Source organism: Mobula hypostoma, chromosome 15 (assembly GCF_963921235.1).
Source record: "Mobula hypostoma chromosome 15, sMobHyp1.1, whole genome shotgun sequence".
Classification (NCBI taxonomy): domain Eukaryota; kingdom Metazoa; phylum Chordata; class Chondrichthyes; order Myliobatiformes; family Myliobatidae; genus Mobula; species Mobula hypostoma.
This window is the reverse complement of record NC_086111.1, coordinates 67,811,669-67,823,768: the sequence shown is the minus strand read 5'-3', so window position 1 is coordinate 67,823,768 and position 12,100 is coordinate 67,811,669.

Below are 12,100 nucleotides of genomic sequence, written 5' to 3'. Positions count from 1 at the left end.
TGTGCCCTGCAGACCAATCACAGATCGCGACACTGGAACTGCCGCCTGAACGGAATGCTACCCCAAACAAACCCTGCCGCTATTGGTGGCTTCGTTGCTACAACCGTTGCTAGGTTATTCCCCCCCTCCCCCGAGGAGGGAGTTTGCGTCTCCGCATCGGTGTGTCGGGTGAAGCACAGGGAATTTGGAAAACACAGGGAACCAGGGAATTTGGAAAACACAGAATCAGGGAATTTGGAAAACACAGGGAACCAGGGAATTTGGAAAACACAGAATCAGGGAATTTGGAAAACAGAGAATCAGGGAATTTGGAAAACAGAATCAGAGACAGCGCATGTTATTGGGAGAACGTGGGCAATCGTGTAGAGCACAGGAAATTTGGAAAGCACAGGGAATGGGGCAAAACAGAGTTTCGCAAAGCACTGCGAATCGGGGAAAAAGGGTAATCTGGTAGAACACAGAGAAATGGGAAAACACAGGGGTTCGGAAAAAACAGGGGTTCAGTAAAACAAGGGAATTGGAAACGGGAACAGTTCAAGACTGTATGTGTGTTCATTGCTAATAAAAGATTCAACTTTTGGAGCAATGAGCTGCCAGACGAGGTGTTCTTTTTTAACATTTAAGAATAAATTGGACAGATACATGGATGGGAGGTGTATGGAGGGATATGGTCCGTGTGCAGGTCAATGGGACTAGGCAGAAAATGGTTCGGCACAGCCAAGAAGGGCCAAAAGGCCTGTTTCTGTGCTGTAGTTTCTATGGTTTCTATGGTTTCAATCATTACCGGAGTGAGGAACGCGTCATGCAAGTATAACGAATCCGCAGGGTCGCCGGCAGCGGCAATTGTTTCGGTTTTGGTTTGGCTTGTCCGCTACAGTCATGTGGATAACTAAAGACAATTTCCCAACGTGGCAATCGCTAATTGAGAGGGCACAATTTTAGAGTGATTGGAGGAAAATGTAGAGGAATGTCAGAGATAGGTTTTTACACGGAGAGAGGTGGGTGCTGCCAGGGATGGTGTCTGAGGCAGATTTATTCGGGACACTTAAAAGACGTAGATAAGAACGTGGTGAAAGAAACCGAGGGCTACGTGGGAGGGGTTAGATTGATCTTGGAGTAGTTTAAAAGATCGGCACGACCTAAGGGCGTGTATAATATCGTTCTATGTTTTAAAACTGCAGGGACTGGGGGAAGAGTAGATGTCTCTGATAAAGTAAAATCCTTACAAGCAGATCCAATCACCACGTTTAAAAAGTGTTTAGACAGATGAACATATAGGAAGGGTTGAGGGATAGGGGGCAAATGGGATTAGTGTAGTAGGTTGCCATGTTTAGTAACTTCAAAACAGTAAACTAATTCAACGTGAATTAGTAAAGTAACAAGCAAAGATTGGAGTCCTGGTACAGCGTCTCGACCCGAAATGTCAACCAGACCTCTATCTCTACAGATTCCGTTCCAGCTGTAGACTGGAGTGACATCGGCTATGAAAAACCCTACAAAAAGTAGTGGATATGACACAGGAGTCCGAAAGGGGGACTGTCTGTCTGTCTGTATTTTGTTTTACGGCGGTCGGCATCCAGCTTAATGGTGCATTACCGCCACCCTCTGCTCCGGAATGTGCACTAGACATACATTCTAAACCCCTTCACCCAATCACGCACACACACACACACACACACACAAACCTACACTTCACCCTCCCATCTTTGACCATCCTAGTACCCTATTCCTGTTTATCCGTCATATCCTATAAAAAACCCCTGTACCCCTTAAAAACGCTAAAAATACCCGGACGTGCTCTCTCACCCATGCCCAGCAACGCTTTTAATGTGAATTCCTGCATCCCCAACTCCCTTAATTTATTTCTCATCGTCTCTCTCTGTATCCCATACTTCCTGCAACACAAAACTACATGTTCTACTGACTCCTCTTCCTGACATTCCTCACACAATCCTGTCTGGTGTTTCCCTATCATTTTCAATGTTTTGTTTAATGCACAATGCCCCAGCCTTAACCTAGTCCACACAGTTTCCTCTCTTCTGTTTCCATTACCTACCCTAGTAACTGCAACACCTTTTTGTATTTGATATAAATGCCTCCCTTTCCCCTCCCTGTCCCATCTTTCTTGCCACATTCGGTTGACTTTTTCCCAGATTACACACTTAACCTCTGCTTTACTGATACTAATGTGCGTTTCCACATTTTCTTTCTTTAACGCCTTCTTTGCTAACTCATCCACCCTCTCATTCCCCTTCACCTTTACATGTGCTGGAACCCATAGAAATTTTACCTGACCTCCCTGATTTACAATTCTTGTAACTAACTGAAGGACTTCACAAAGTACATCTTGCCGACTGTTTGTGTGAAAAGATCTTAAACTTGCTAGAACTGAGGATGAATCTGAACATTTCAATGCTTTGGTTTGTCTGGCTTTCTGCACCCATTGCAACGCAACCAACACTGCCAGCATCTCCACTGTAAACACCCCTAACAGATGTTCTTCTGCTGATTCCAATTTCTTTTGCCGGTATTACCACCCCAAACCCTGTCACTCCTGTTTCAGGTTCCTTCGCACCATCCGTATAAATGTGAGTATAATCACTATACTTTTCCATCACATGACAGTTAAATGCATTTACCAAATCTGTTTTATATCTTTCTTTCCTTTTTACCTCTAACAAATGCCAGTCTATGTCAGGCCATACAAGCTTCCATGGAGCTACAACTGGATAAACTACTGAAGAACTTATCCTCAGATCAAATACTCCACATTCTTTCGCGATATCATTCCCTACCCGACTAAAGGTATCCCTCTGAAACCTCCCATTTTCCCAGCACTCCTGCAACACTCCTTTAGCAGGGTGAGAATCATTGTGCCCCTGCAAGTTAGCCCAGTAGTTTGCCATCAGTTGCATCCTTCTTAGTTCCAAAGGCATTATTCCCATTTCTACCTGTAGGGCTGACACTGGTGATGTTTTAAAAGCCCCACTGCACACTCTCAAGGCCTGAGCCTGAATCACATCCAGTTTTCTTATAAGAGACCTAGATGCTGATCCATATTTCCATAGTCCAACACAGATCTCACTAAAGCCACATACATTCTCTTCAAAGCTGAACAACTTGCTCCCCATTCCCTACCAGTCAAACATCTCATCACACTTATTACTTTTTTACATTTCTCCTCAACTTTCCTGATATGGTCTGCCCATGTTAATCGTGAATCAAATATAACTCCCAGAAATTTAAATGATGCAACCCTTTCTAATTCAACCCCATACATCCTTAACTTCTTCCCTACCTCAACTCTTTTCCTGGTAAAAAAATACAGTCTGAGTTTTATCTAATGAAAATCTACATCCCCAATCATAACCCCATTCCACCACTTCATCAATTTCTTCTTGTAGTTTCCTGACTATATGGTCTATGTTCCTGCCTCTTTTCCACAAGGCCCCATCATCCGCAAACAGTGACCTACCTATATCCACTGGTACCTTTGTGAAGACGTCATTGATCATAATGATGAAAAGTAACGGGCTAATCACACTACCTTGAGGTGTGCCATTTTCCACTATATACTGTTTTGATAATTCTGATCCAATCCGAACTTGAATTTTTCTACCAAACAAAAAATCTTTAATCCAATTAAAAACTCTCCCACCAACCCCCATCTTGTGCAGTTTAATTAATAATCCTTCCTTCCACATCATATCATAGGCTTTTTCAATGTCAAAGAACACTGCCACTACTGACTCTCTATTTGCCTGGGCCTTCCTTATTTCAGTCTCTAACATTATCACTGAGTCCATGGAATTCCTTCCCTTTCTAAAACCACTCTGATAACTTGCCAGCATTCCCCTTTTCTCAAGCTCATACGATAACCTTTCTGTTATCATCCTTTCCATTATCTTACATATACTTGATGTTAATGCAATTGGTCTGTAGCTAGTGGGTTTTGACGGATCCTTGCCAGGCCTCCTTATTGGAATTACCACTGCTTCTTTCCACGCACTTGGTAATCTTCCCTCCTCCCACACTCTGTTATAAAAATGCAGCAACTTCAAGAGCGCTCCTTCTCCTAGATTTTTTAGCATCACAGAGCATATCAGATCTTTCCCTGGGGAGGTTGGTCTCGATCTCTTTATTGCTCTCACCATTTCTGCTAATGTAAATGGATCATCAATTATATCATCTGTTTCTTCCCTCCTGTTTAACACACCTGGGTGTTGGCTCATTATTCTTTCCCTTTCCTTCTCCCTTCTTCAGACAAATTTTCTGAACTGTGTATCAGTACAAATGACTTGGCCGTGATCTCAGCCTTATCCCTACTGGAGACTGCAGTTTCCTCCTCAGATATCATTACTGGATATTCCCATTCCCTTCTATCTCCTCCCATCCTCTTAATCATTCCCCATATCTCTCCCACAGGTGTTGTTCTTCCTACCTTGACGCAAAAACTCCTCCAACTTGCCCTTTTAGCTTGATGTATAGTTCTTCTCACCACTGCCTGTGCTTTCTTATATTGAACCAAATGCTGCATATTATGGGTTCTTTTAACTAGCCTGAATGCTCTATTTCTGTCTTTTACAGCCTGACAACATTCCTCTGTCCACCATGGTACCAGTTTTCTATTCATCCTATTTTTACTCCTAGGTATAGATCCTTCTGCTGCCATGATAATTGCTGAAGTCACCTGACTGTTTAATTCATCTACATTTCCAGAAATATCAATCTTTGTCAACCCTTCCTCACTCAACTTCTGGAACTTAGCCCAATCTGCTTTTCCAAACACCCACTTTGGGGTTCCGCCACCTGGTCTTACTTCAACTCTTTCACCCACTGACATAAAACTGGGTAGTGATCACTGCCTACTGTTGAAGCAGTCCAAACTCCCCAGTTACTAACGCCAGCCAAGGTATTAGACACTAATGTCATATCTAACACTGACTCTGTTCCTGTTGTTATATCTATCCTTGTGCCGCTACCATCATTCATACACACCAAATCCCTTTCTTCCATCAAATCTTCAATTACCTTTCCATTTGGATCTGTAATCTGATCCCCCCATATTGTGCTATGAGCATTGAAATCTGCACACCACACTACTTTATGTCTGTTTTGTCCTTGTATCTTTAATAGGCTGTCCAATTCCAACCTTTTACATGGATTGTAGTAGTTAATTATAACCACTCCCTCCCCTCTCTCCCACACTTCCACCACTATGTATTCCTGATCATTTCCTTTTTCCAGTACCCTATATGGTATACCTTGCTTGATTAACATAGCACAACCCCCTCCTCCCCCTAGATTTCTATCGTTCCTTATCATTGTATACCCATATACCACAAAGTCTAAAGTTGGTTTCAACCAAGTTTCCTGAATACACACTACATCCGGTTTTACAACCATTTCTTTAATAAAGTGCTTGAATTCCTGGCTATTGGCCAGTAAGCTCCTTGCATTCCATTGGAAAAGAATCACCATAATTAGTATTAACCAACACATGACACTTCCTGGCTTGACTGATTAGTGAGGTTCTCCCTCACTTCCTCCCATGTCAGTCCTACTAACCCTAAATGGTTTACTGCTACTTTTACCACCAGCTGAATTTTGTCACTTTTTGACTTTACCTCATCCGTACTATTAATCACTCCTGCAATGAATGTTACTAGAGCCTTTTTGTCTACATAAATCCTGTCATTTGTTCTTTGTTGCAACCTCGTATCCCTATTGCTCCCTGTTCATTAGGAGCATTATTCTGTTCTCTTGACATTCTTACAGCTTCTGCATAAGTGATCTTTCTTTTCACTCTTATTTCTTGAATTTTAGTCTCCCGTCTCACAACCTCACACCCACTATATGCAACATTATGAGCTCCTCCACAATTGCAGCATTTTGGTTGAACTCCTGTTCCGCACTTTCCATATTCATGATCACCCCCACATCTAGCACATCTCCTCTGCCTTTTACAGTTTTTAGCCACGTGTCCAAACCTTTGACAATTATAGCACCTCAGTGGTTTTGGCACATACACCCTTACTGGGTAACTCATGAAACCCAGGAACACCTTCCTTGGCACTCTTTCTTCTTCAAATTCAATCAATACTGATTCACTTCCCTTTTTCACTCCCTCCTTTGTTGTTTTCAGTCTTTGAACATTCATTACTTTCCCTCTTTTGATATTCCTCTTTAAATCCTCCATATTTATACTCATTGGTACCCTCGTGATCACTCCTTTACAACCACTATTTTGTGCTCCCACCCTCCCAGTGTATTCCACCTTGCATTTTCCTATCTCTTTTAGCCTGAGTGCTTTTTCAAGTTGTTCCTCATTCGCACATCTTACCAATAAGTTGCCATCATTAAGGACTTTTGCAAATACTATTTCCCCTATCTTATTTGCCAGAGTTGTTGTTAGTACAAACGGGTTAATTTTCTTCATATGTCCCTGAGCCTTCTCATTAAATCTAATTATGACAACACCTCCTCTCTGAGCTTGTTCATCTTCCTCACCTTCAGAGCTTTCTCCACTATCATTTCTTATTCTTTTATTCCCTTTGTCTTGGTTTTTATTCATCCGACCCCTCACTACCTCCTCATTCCCTTTATTTCTCCCTTCACAATAATCCGCCTCTCCCCAGCTGCCTACCTCTGAACCCAAGTCCCTATCCCTCTCCTTCTCCACTTTCTTTCCCTCAACCCCCCCATCTTATCTTGTCCGCCATTACCGGACCCACACGACCCCCTCCCAGCAATTTCCGTTCCTTCCCCACTCTCTTTCCCTCAACAGGTCCCAAACCACATTCACGCATTAAGCAAAACAGAGCCAGCTTCCCGTCGAGCCAACTCCAGTCCGTAATCCTTCCCGGTCGACTGTCCCCAGGTGTCAGCCTCCCGAAAGGGGGACCTAATTTAAAGTTTAATTTAAGCGAGGTGCGCACGTATCACGTGGTAGCGCGATGATGTATACAATCACGTATTTATACTTATAACCCTAATGAATTATTTAAACGAACAAGAATGCCTAATCAAACAATATATGTGCAAGATTACTCAGACATTATTAAAATAGTAAATACACAACAAAAGGCATTGCAGTAGGTAGAGATGAGATAGGGTGTTTCTGTGCTTACTCTATGACAACACAGTAATTAACACGATTTAGTTCAGTTATATCATAAATGTCTACCCAAACAAATATCTATAGATCTCAGCTTTAAAACCTTCAACAGTATTCAAGCTAAGGTGCAGATGTTACTGGTGTGTGGTAAACCATACATATGTGTTGTAACTGGGTTACCTGTCTAGACACGCCCCTCTGCTGGCTGCTCCTGTGGCTCCTCCTCTCAGTCCAGGGGCAGATACTCAGTGTAGTGGAGGTTACATTTTATTGCGAATAAAAGCCTTTCAGTATTTACGCTACTTCCAGTCTTTTGGAGTTATTGATGGCGCATCAATTTTATTAGCAGTAATTTTCAAGCATGGAACACGTCCTGAGACCTGACAAGTTAGATATCGACCCGCAAACAGCTGAAGGCGAAAACGCTTTCGAACTCTGGCTGGCCTGCTTCGAATCGTACCTGGAGGAGATTAAAATGACCGAACCCGCAGCAAAGCACAGAGTTCTCCTCTCCAGAGTCAGTCCACGGGTCTACTCGATGATCAGAGACCAGCCGAGCTACGACAGCACAATGACCGCCCTCAAAAGACAGTACCTACGGCCGGTAAACACCGTCTACGCGCAGCAGTGATTAGCGACACAGAAGCAACGGCCCGGGGAGTCGAGTGCTGAGTTTGTCCGGGCCCTACAGACACTTGTGCGGGCTGTGATTGCCAGGAGCTGATGGCAGAACAGCATGCAGAGCTCCTAGTGAGAGACGCCTTCGTCAGGGGGACCAGGTCAGTGTATGTGCGCCAGCGGCTGCTGAAACACGCTAACCTTACCTTAAGTTTGGCAATTGAGCTGGCCAATACGCTGGAGACCACTCTGCACTACTCTGACACTCCCCAGGCACGCGATCCCCCGACGGCCTCGTAGACACCGCAGACCCTGCAACCCACCGGCGAATCGACCATGGCCGCTGCCAGTCGCGAGTCCGTGAAGTGCTACTTCTGCGGACTCAAGAAGCACCCCCGGAAACGCTGCCTGGCCTGAGAAGCTACCTGCTCCAGCTGCGGAAAGAAGGACCACTTCGCCAAGGCCTGTGAGTCTAAACCGCGAGCGGGATCGAGCTGCGCCACGTGCGAGGCATGGGGGTCGCCATCTTGGCCGCACGCCGCCACCACGTGCGAGACATGGGGGTCGCCATCTTGGTCGGCGCCACCTCCTGCCACCTACGTAGATCACAGCGACGGACTCGACCGCCTGATAGACTTGACCTGTAAATATACTTGTTGTAAATATTGTCAGTCACTTCACCCCGCGGGACCCTTTTTAAAAAAAGGACGGGTGAATGTGGTAAACCATATGTGTTGTAACTGGGTTACCTGTCTGGACACGCCCCTCTGCTGACGGCTCCTGTGGCTCCTCCTCTCAGTCCAGGGGCAGATACTCAGCATGCTGGAGATCACATTTTACTGCTAATAAAAGCCTTTCAGTATTTACTCTACTTCCAGTCTTTTGGAGTTATTGATGGTGCATCATGGTGGGTAGTGATCATTTTGGGGATATGATTTCCCATTCTTGTTGGATGTCAAAAGTCACCATGTTTTGGCAGACTGAATCCAGTTTCTAATTTCTTATGGTGTTAACAGTACATTTAATGACAGATCACACTCCCAAATGGTAAACTTTTATCTTCAGTGGTTTCTGGATGGACAGAAAGACAGAGAAACATCCAAGTTCATTTGCTAATATTAAACAAAAGCCCAGATTTTTCTGTTATCAGCCTTTGGGTTGAGAGGTCTCAAAAAATCGAGTTCATGAATTAGTAAAATAACGAGCAAAGGTTGGAGCCCTGGTACAGCATCTCAACCTGAAGTGTCAACCAGACCTCTATCTCCACAGATTCTGTTCCAGCTGTGGACTGGAGTGGCATTGGCTTTGAAAAACCCTACAATAAGTAGTGGATATGGCCCAGTCCATCACAGGTAAAGTCCACCCCACCACTGAGCACATCTATACGAAACATTTTGGCAGAAAAGCAACATCCATCATCAGGGACCCCCACCTTTAGGCACATATAGCCAGGGTGCCTAAGACTTTTGCACAATACTGTATTTGTCAACGTGGAGCAGAGAGAGAGTTTCTAATTTAGTGGGAGCAACGGATGTTAAGAATGGTAGGATGGAGCACTGTGGGAAAAGTGTGGGACAGGTGGCAGTAAAGGAGTGCCAGGGGCAGAGGGGAGGGATAGTGCGGGTGCAGAAGCACCCAGCCCTGAGACACCATGCAAGGTAAGCAATTGGTTTTTTGATCATTACTGAATGTGTCTGGTGCTTCCTGCTCCCTTCTGACTCAGTCCACAATAAATACCAACATCAGAATCAGCTTTATCATCACTCACATAGATCATGAATTTTTTTGCTGCAGTACAGTGCAATACATAAAATTATTACAATATTGTGGAAAAGTCTTAGGCACCCTAGCTATACATGTGCCTAGAACTGCTACACAATACTGTATATCTTTGGAATGTTCTGTAGATTTGAGCAGAGGAGCTGAGGGATAGCTTGCTGAACAAACATAGAAACATAGATTATACAAGGCCTTGGTGAGACCACGTTGATGTCTGAGTGTAGTTTCCAGAATCGGGTTTGTTATGTATGTCGTGAAATTTGTGAACTTTGCGGCAGCAGTATAATGCGATACATGATAATAGCACGTAAAAAGAAAACTAAATTAAAGTATATATAGTTAAATTAAATAAGTGGTGCAAACAATAGAAAATAAAGAGTAGTGAGGTAGTGTTCATGGGTTCAATGCCCATTCAGAAATTGGATGGCAGAGGGGAAGAAGCTGTTCCTAAATTATAGGGTGTGTGCCTTCAGGATCCTGTACCTCCTTCCTGATGGTAACTATGAGAAGAGGACATCTCCTGGGTGTTTAGGTTCTTTAATGATGGACGCCACCTTCCTGAGGCACTGCTCGTTGAAGATGACCTGGATACTACGGAGGCTAGTGCCTATGATGGAGCTGACTAATTTTACAACTCTCTGCGACTTACATCGATCCTGTGCAATAACAACCCTCCCACCCCACTCCATACCAGTCAGGGGCCATTCATGGACCATTCAGAAATCTGTTCTTAAAACTTTGATACCCTTATCAAAAAAGATGTATTTCATAAGAACAAAAGAATAAGAACATTTCCTACAGAGCGAGTACAGGGAAAGGTCACAAGACAGATTTCTGAGATGGCAGGATGGATGTACGAAGAGACATTGGATCAATTAGGCTTACATTCATTAGCGTTTAAAATACTGAGAGCTACTTCATAGAATCTACGAGATTCAAACAGGACTGGACTGATTAAATGCAGGCTCCTGGTGGAAGAGTTTCAGTTTGAGAGATAAGCAACATAGGGCAGATGAGCAAAAGTTTATTCAGCTGGTGGGTGGTGAACCCATGGGATAAAAATCATTAAATATATTTTATGAGTTGGGTATTATTCATCAGTTAAATACAGTAGTATCAAAAGAGAGATGAGGAGAAAGCAAAAACAGGGTAGAGAATTTGCATCATCAGCCGTGATCATATTGAATGGTAGGGCAGATTCAAACAACCAAATGGCCGACTACTGCTCCTAGCTTCAATGTCTCCATTGAATAATCACATTTTGTATTATGTTTTCCATTACTGGATCAGAGAGCGATACAACATGGAAACAGCCCCTTCACCTCACTGAGTGCATGCTGACCACCAATCAGACATTAATCCCATTGCTCCCTACATCCTATCCGCTACCCCACCCACCCCCTGATTCTACCATTCACCTACCTACACACTAGGCTGACCAATTAACCAACCAACCTACATGCCTTTGGGATGTGGGAGGAAGCAACAGCCACCAGAGAAAATGCACACAGTCATAGGACGTGCAAACTCTACAAAGATGGCATCTAACATGAGGATTGGACCCAAGTCCCTGGTGCTGAGAGGCACCTGCTTTTAATTTTAATAATTGCACCACTGTTCCGCCCAGTTAGGCAAATGACTATTTCCAGCTGATTTTTAAGCATTCACCAAATAGGTTTATTTAGAATACTTTGTACTTATTTTGCCCATCCTCAACATCCTTACTCCAATCACTTAAAGTCATAGAACACTACAGCACATAAACAGGCCCTTTGGCCCATCTAATCTGTGCTGAACTATTAATCTGCCTAGTCCCATCAACCTACACCCTGACCACAGCCCTCCATACTCCTCCCATCCACGTACCTATCCAAATTTCTCTGAAATGGTGAAATCAAACCCACATCCACCACATCTGCTGGCAGCTCGTTCCACACTTCCACCATCCTCTGAGTGAAGAAGTTCCCCCTCATGTTCCCATTAAACTTTTCACCTTTCACCCTTAACCAATGACCTCTAGTTCTCTAGTGGTAGACTCATCTATGGTACTATCTCCTCACACATCTACCAGTAACCCAAGCTAGCTTAGTACCAGCTCACCAGGGACTCATTGATCTTTATAAATGTATTTTAGTGTCTACAATACACTTACTCTCATTGATTCCTGTAACATGAGTTGTATTTACAGTTTGTTCAATGGTTAGCTGGTTTATACGCATTCAGATGCATCAGCTGTATTAGCCTGAATATCTGACCTAATTCTCTGTTTTGATTAATCATTGATTCGTTCTGCTAAGTCAATTTGTTCTCTTCTCGCTGATGCCATCAGAAAGAAGGTACAAGAGCCTCAGGATCCACACCATCAGGTTCAGGAACAGTTATTACCCCTCAACCATCAGGCTCTTGAACCAAACTTCACGTACCCCATTATTTAAATGTTCTCACAACCTAGGGACTCACTTTCAAGAACTCTTCATCTAATGTTCTTAATGTTTATTGCCTATTTAGTATTATTTACTTTTGTATTTGCAGTTTATCGTCTCTTGCATGCTCAAAAGACAGCTTCTTCCTTTCTGTCATCAGATT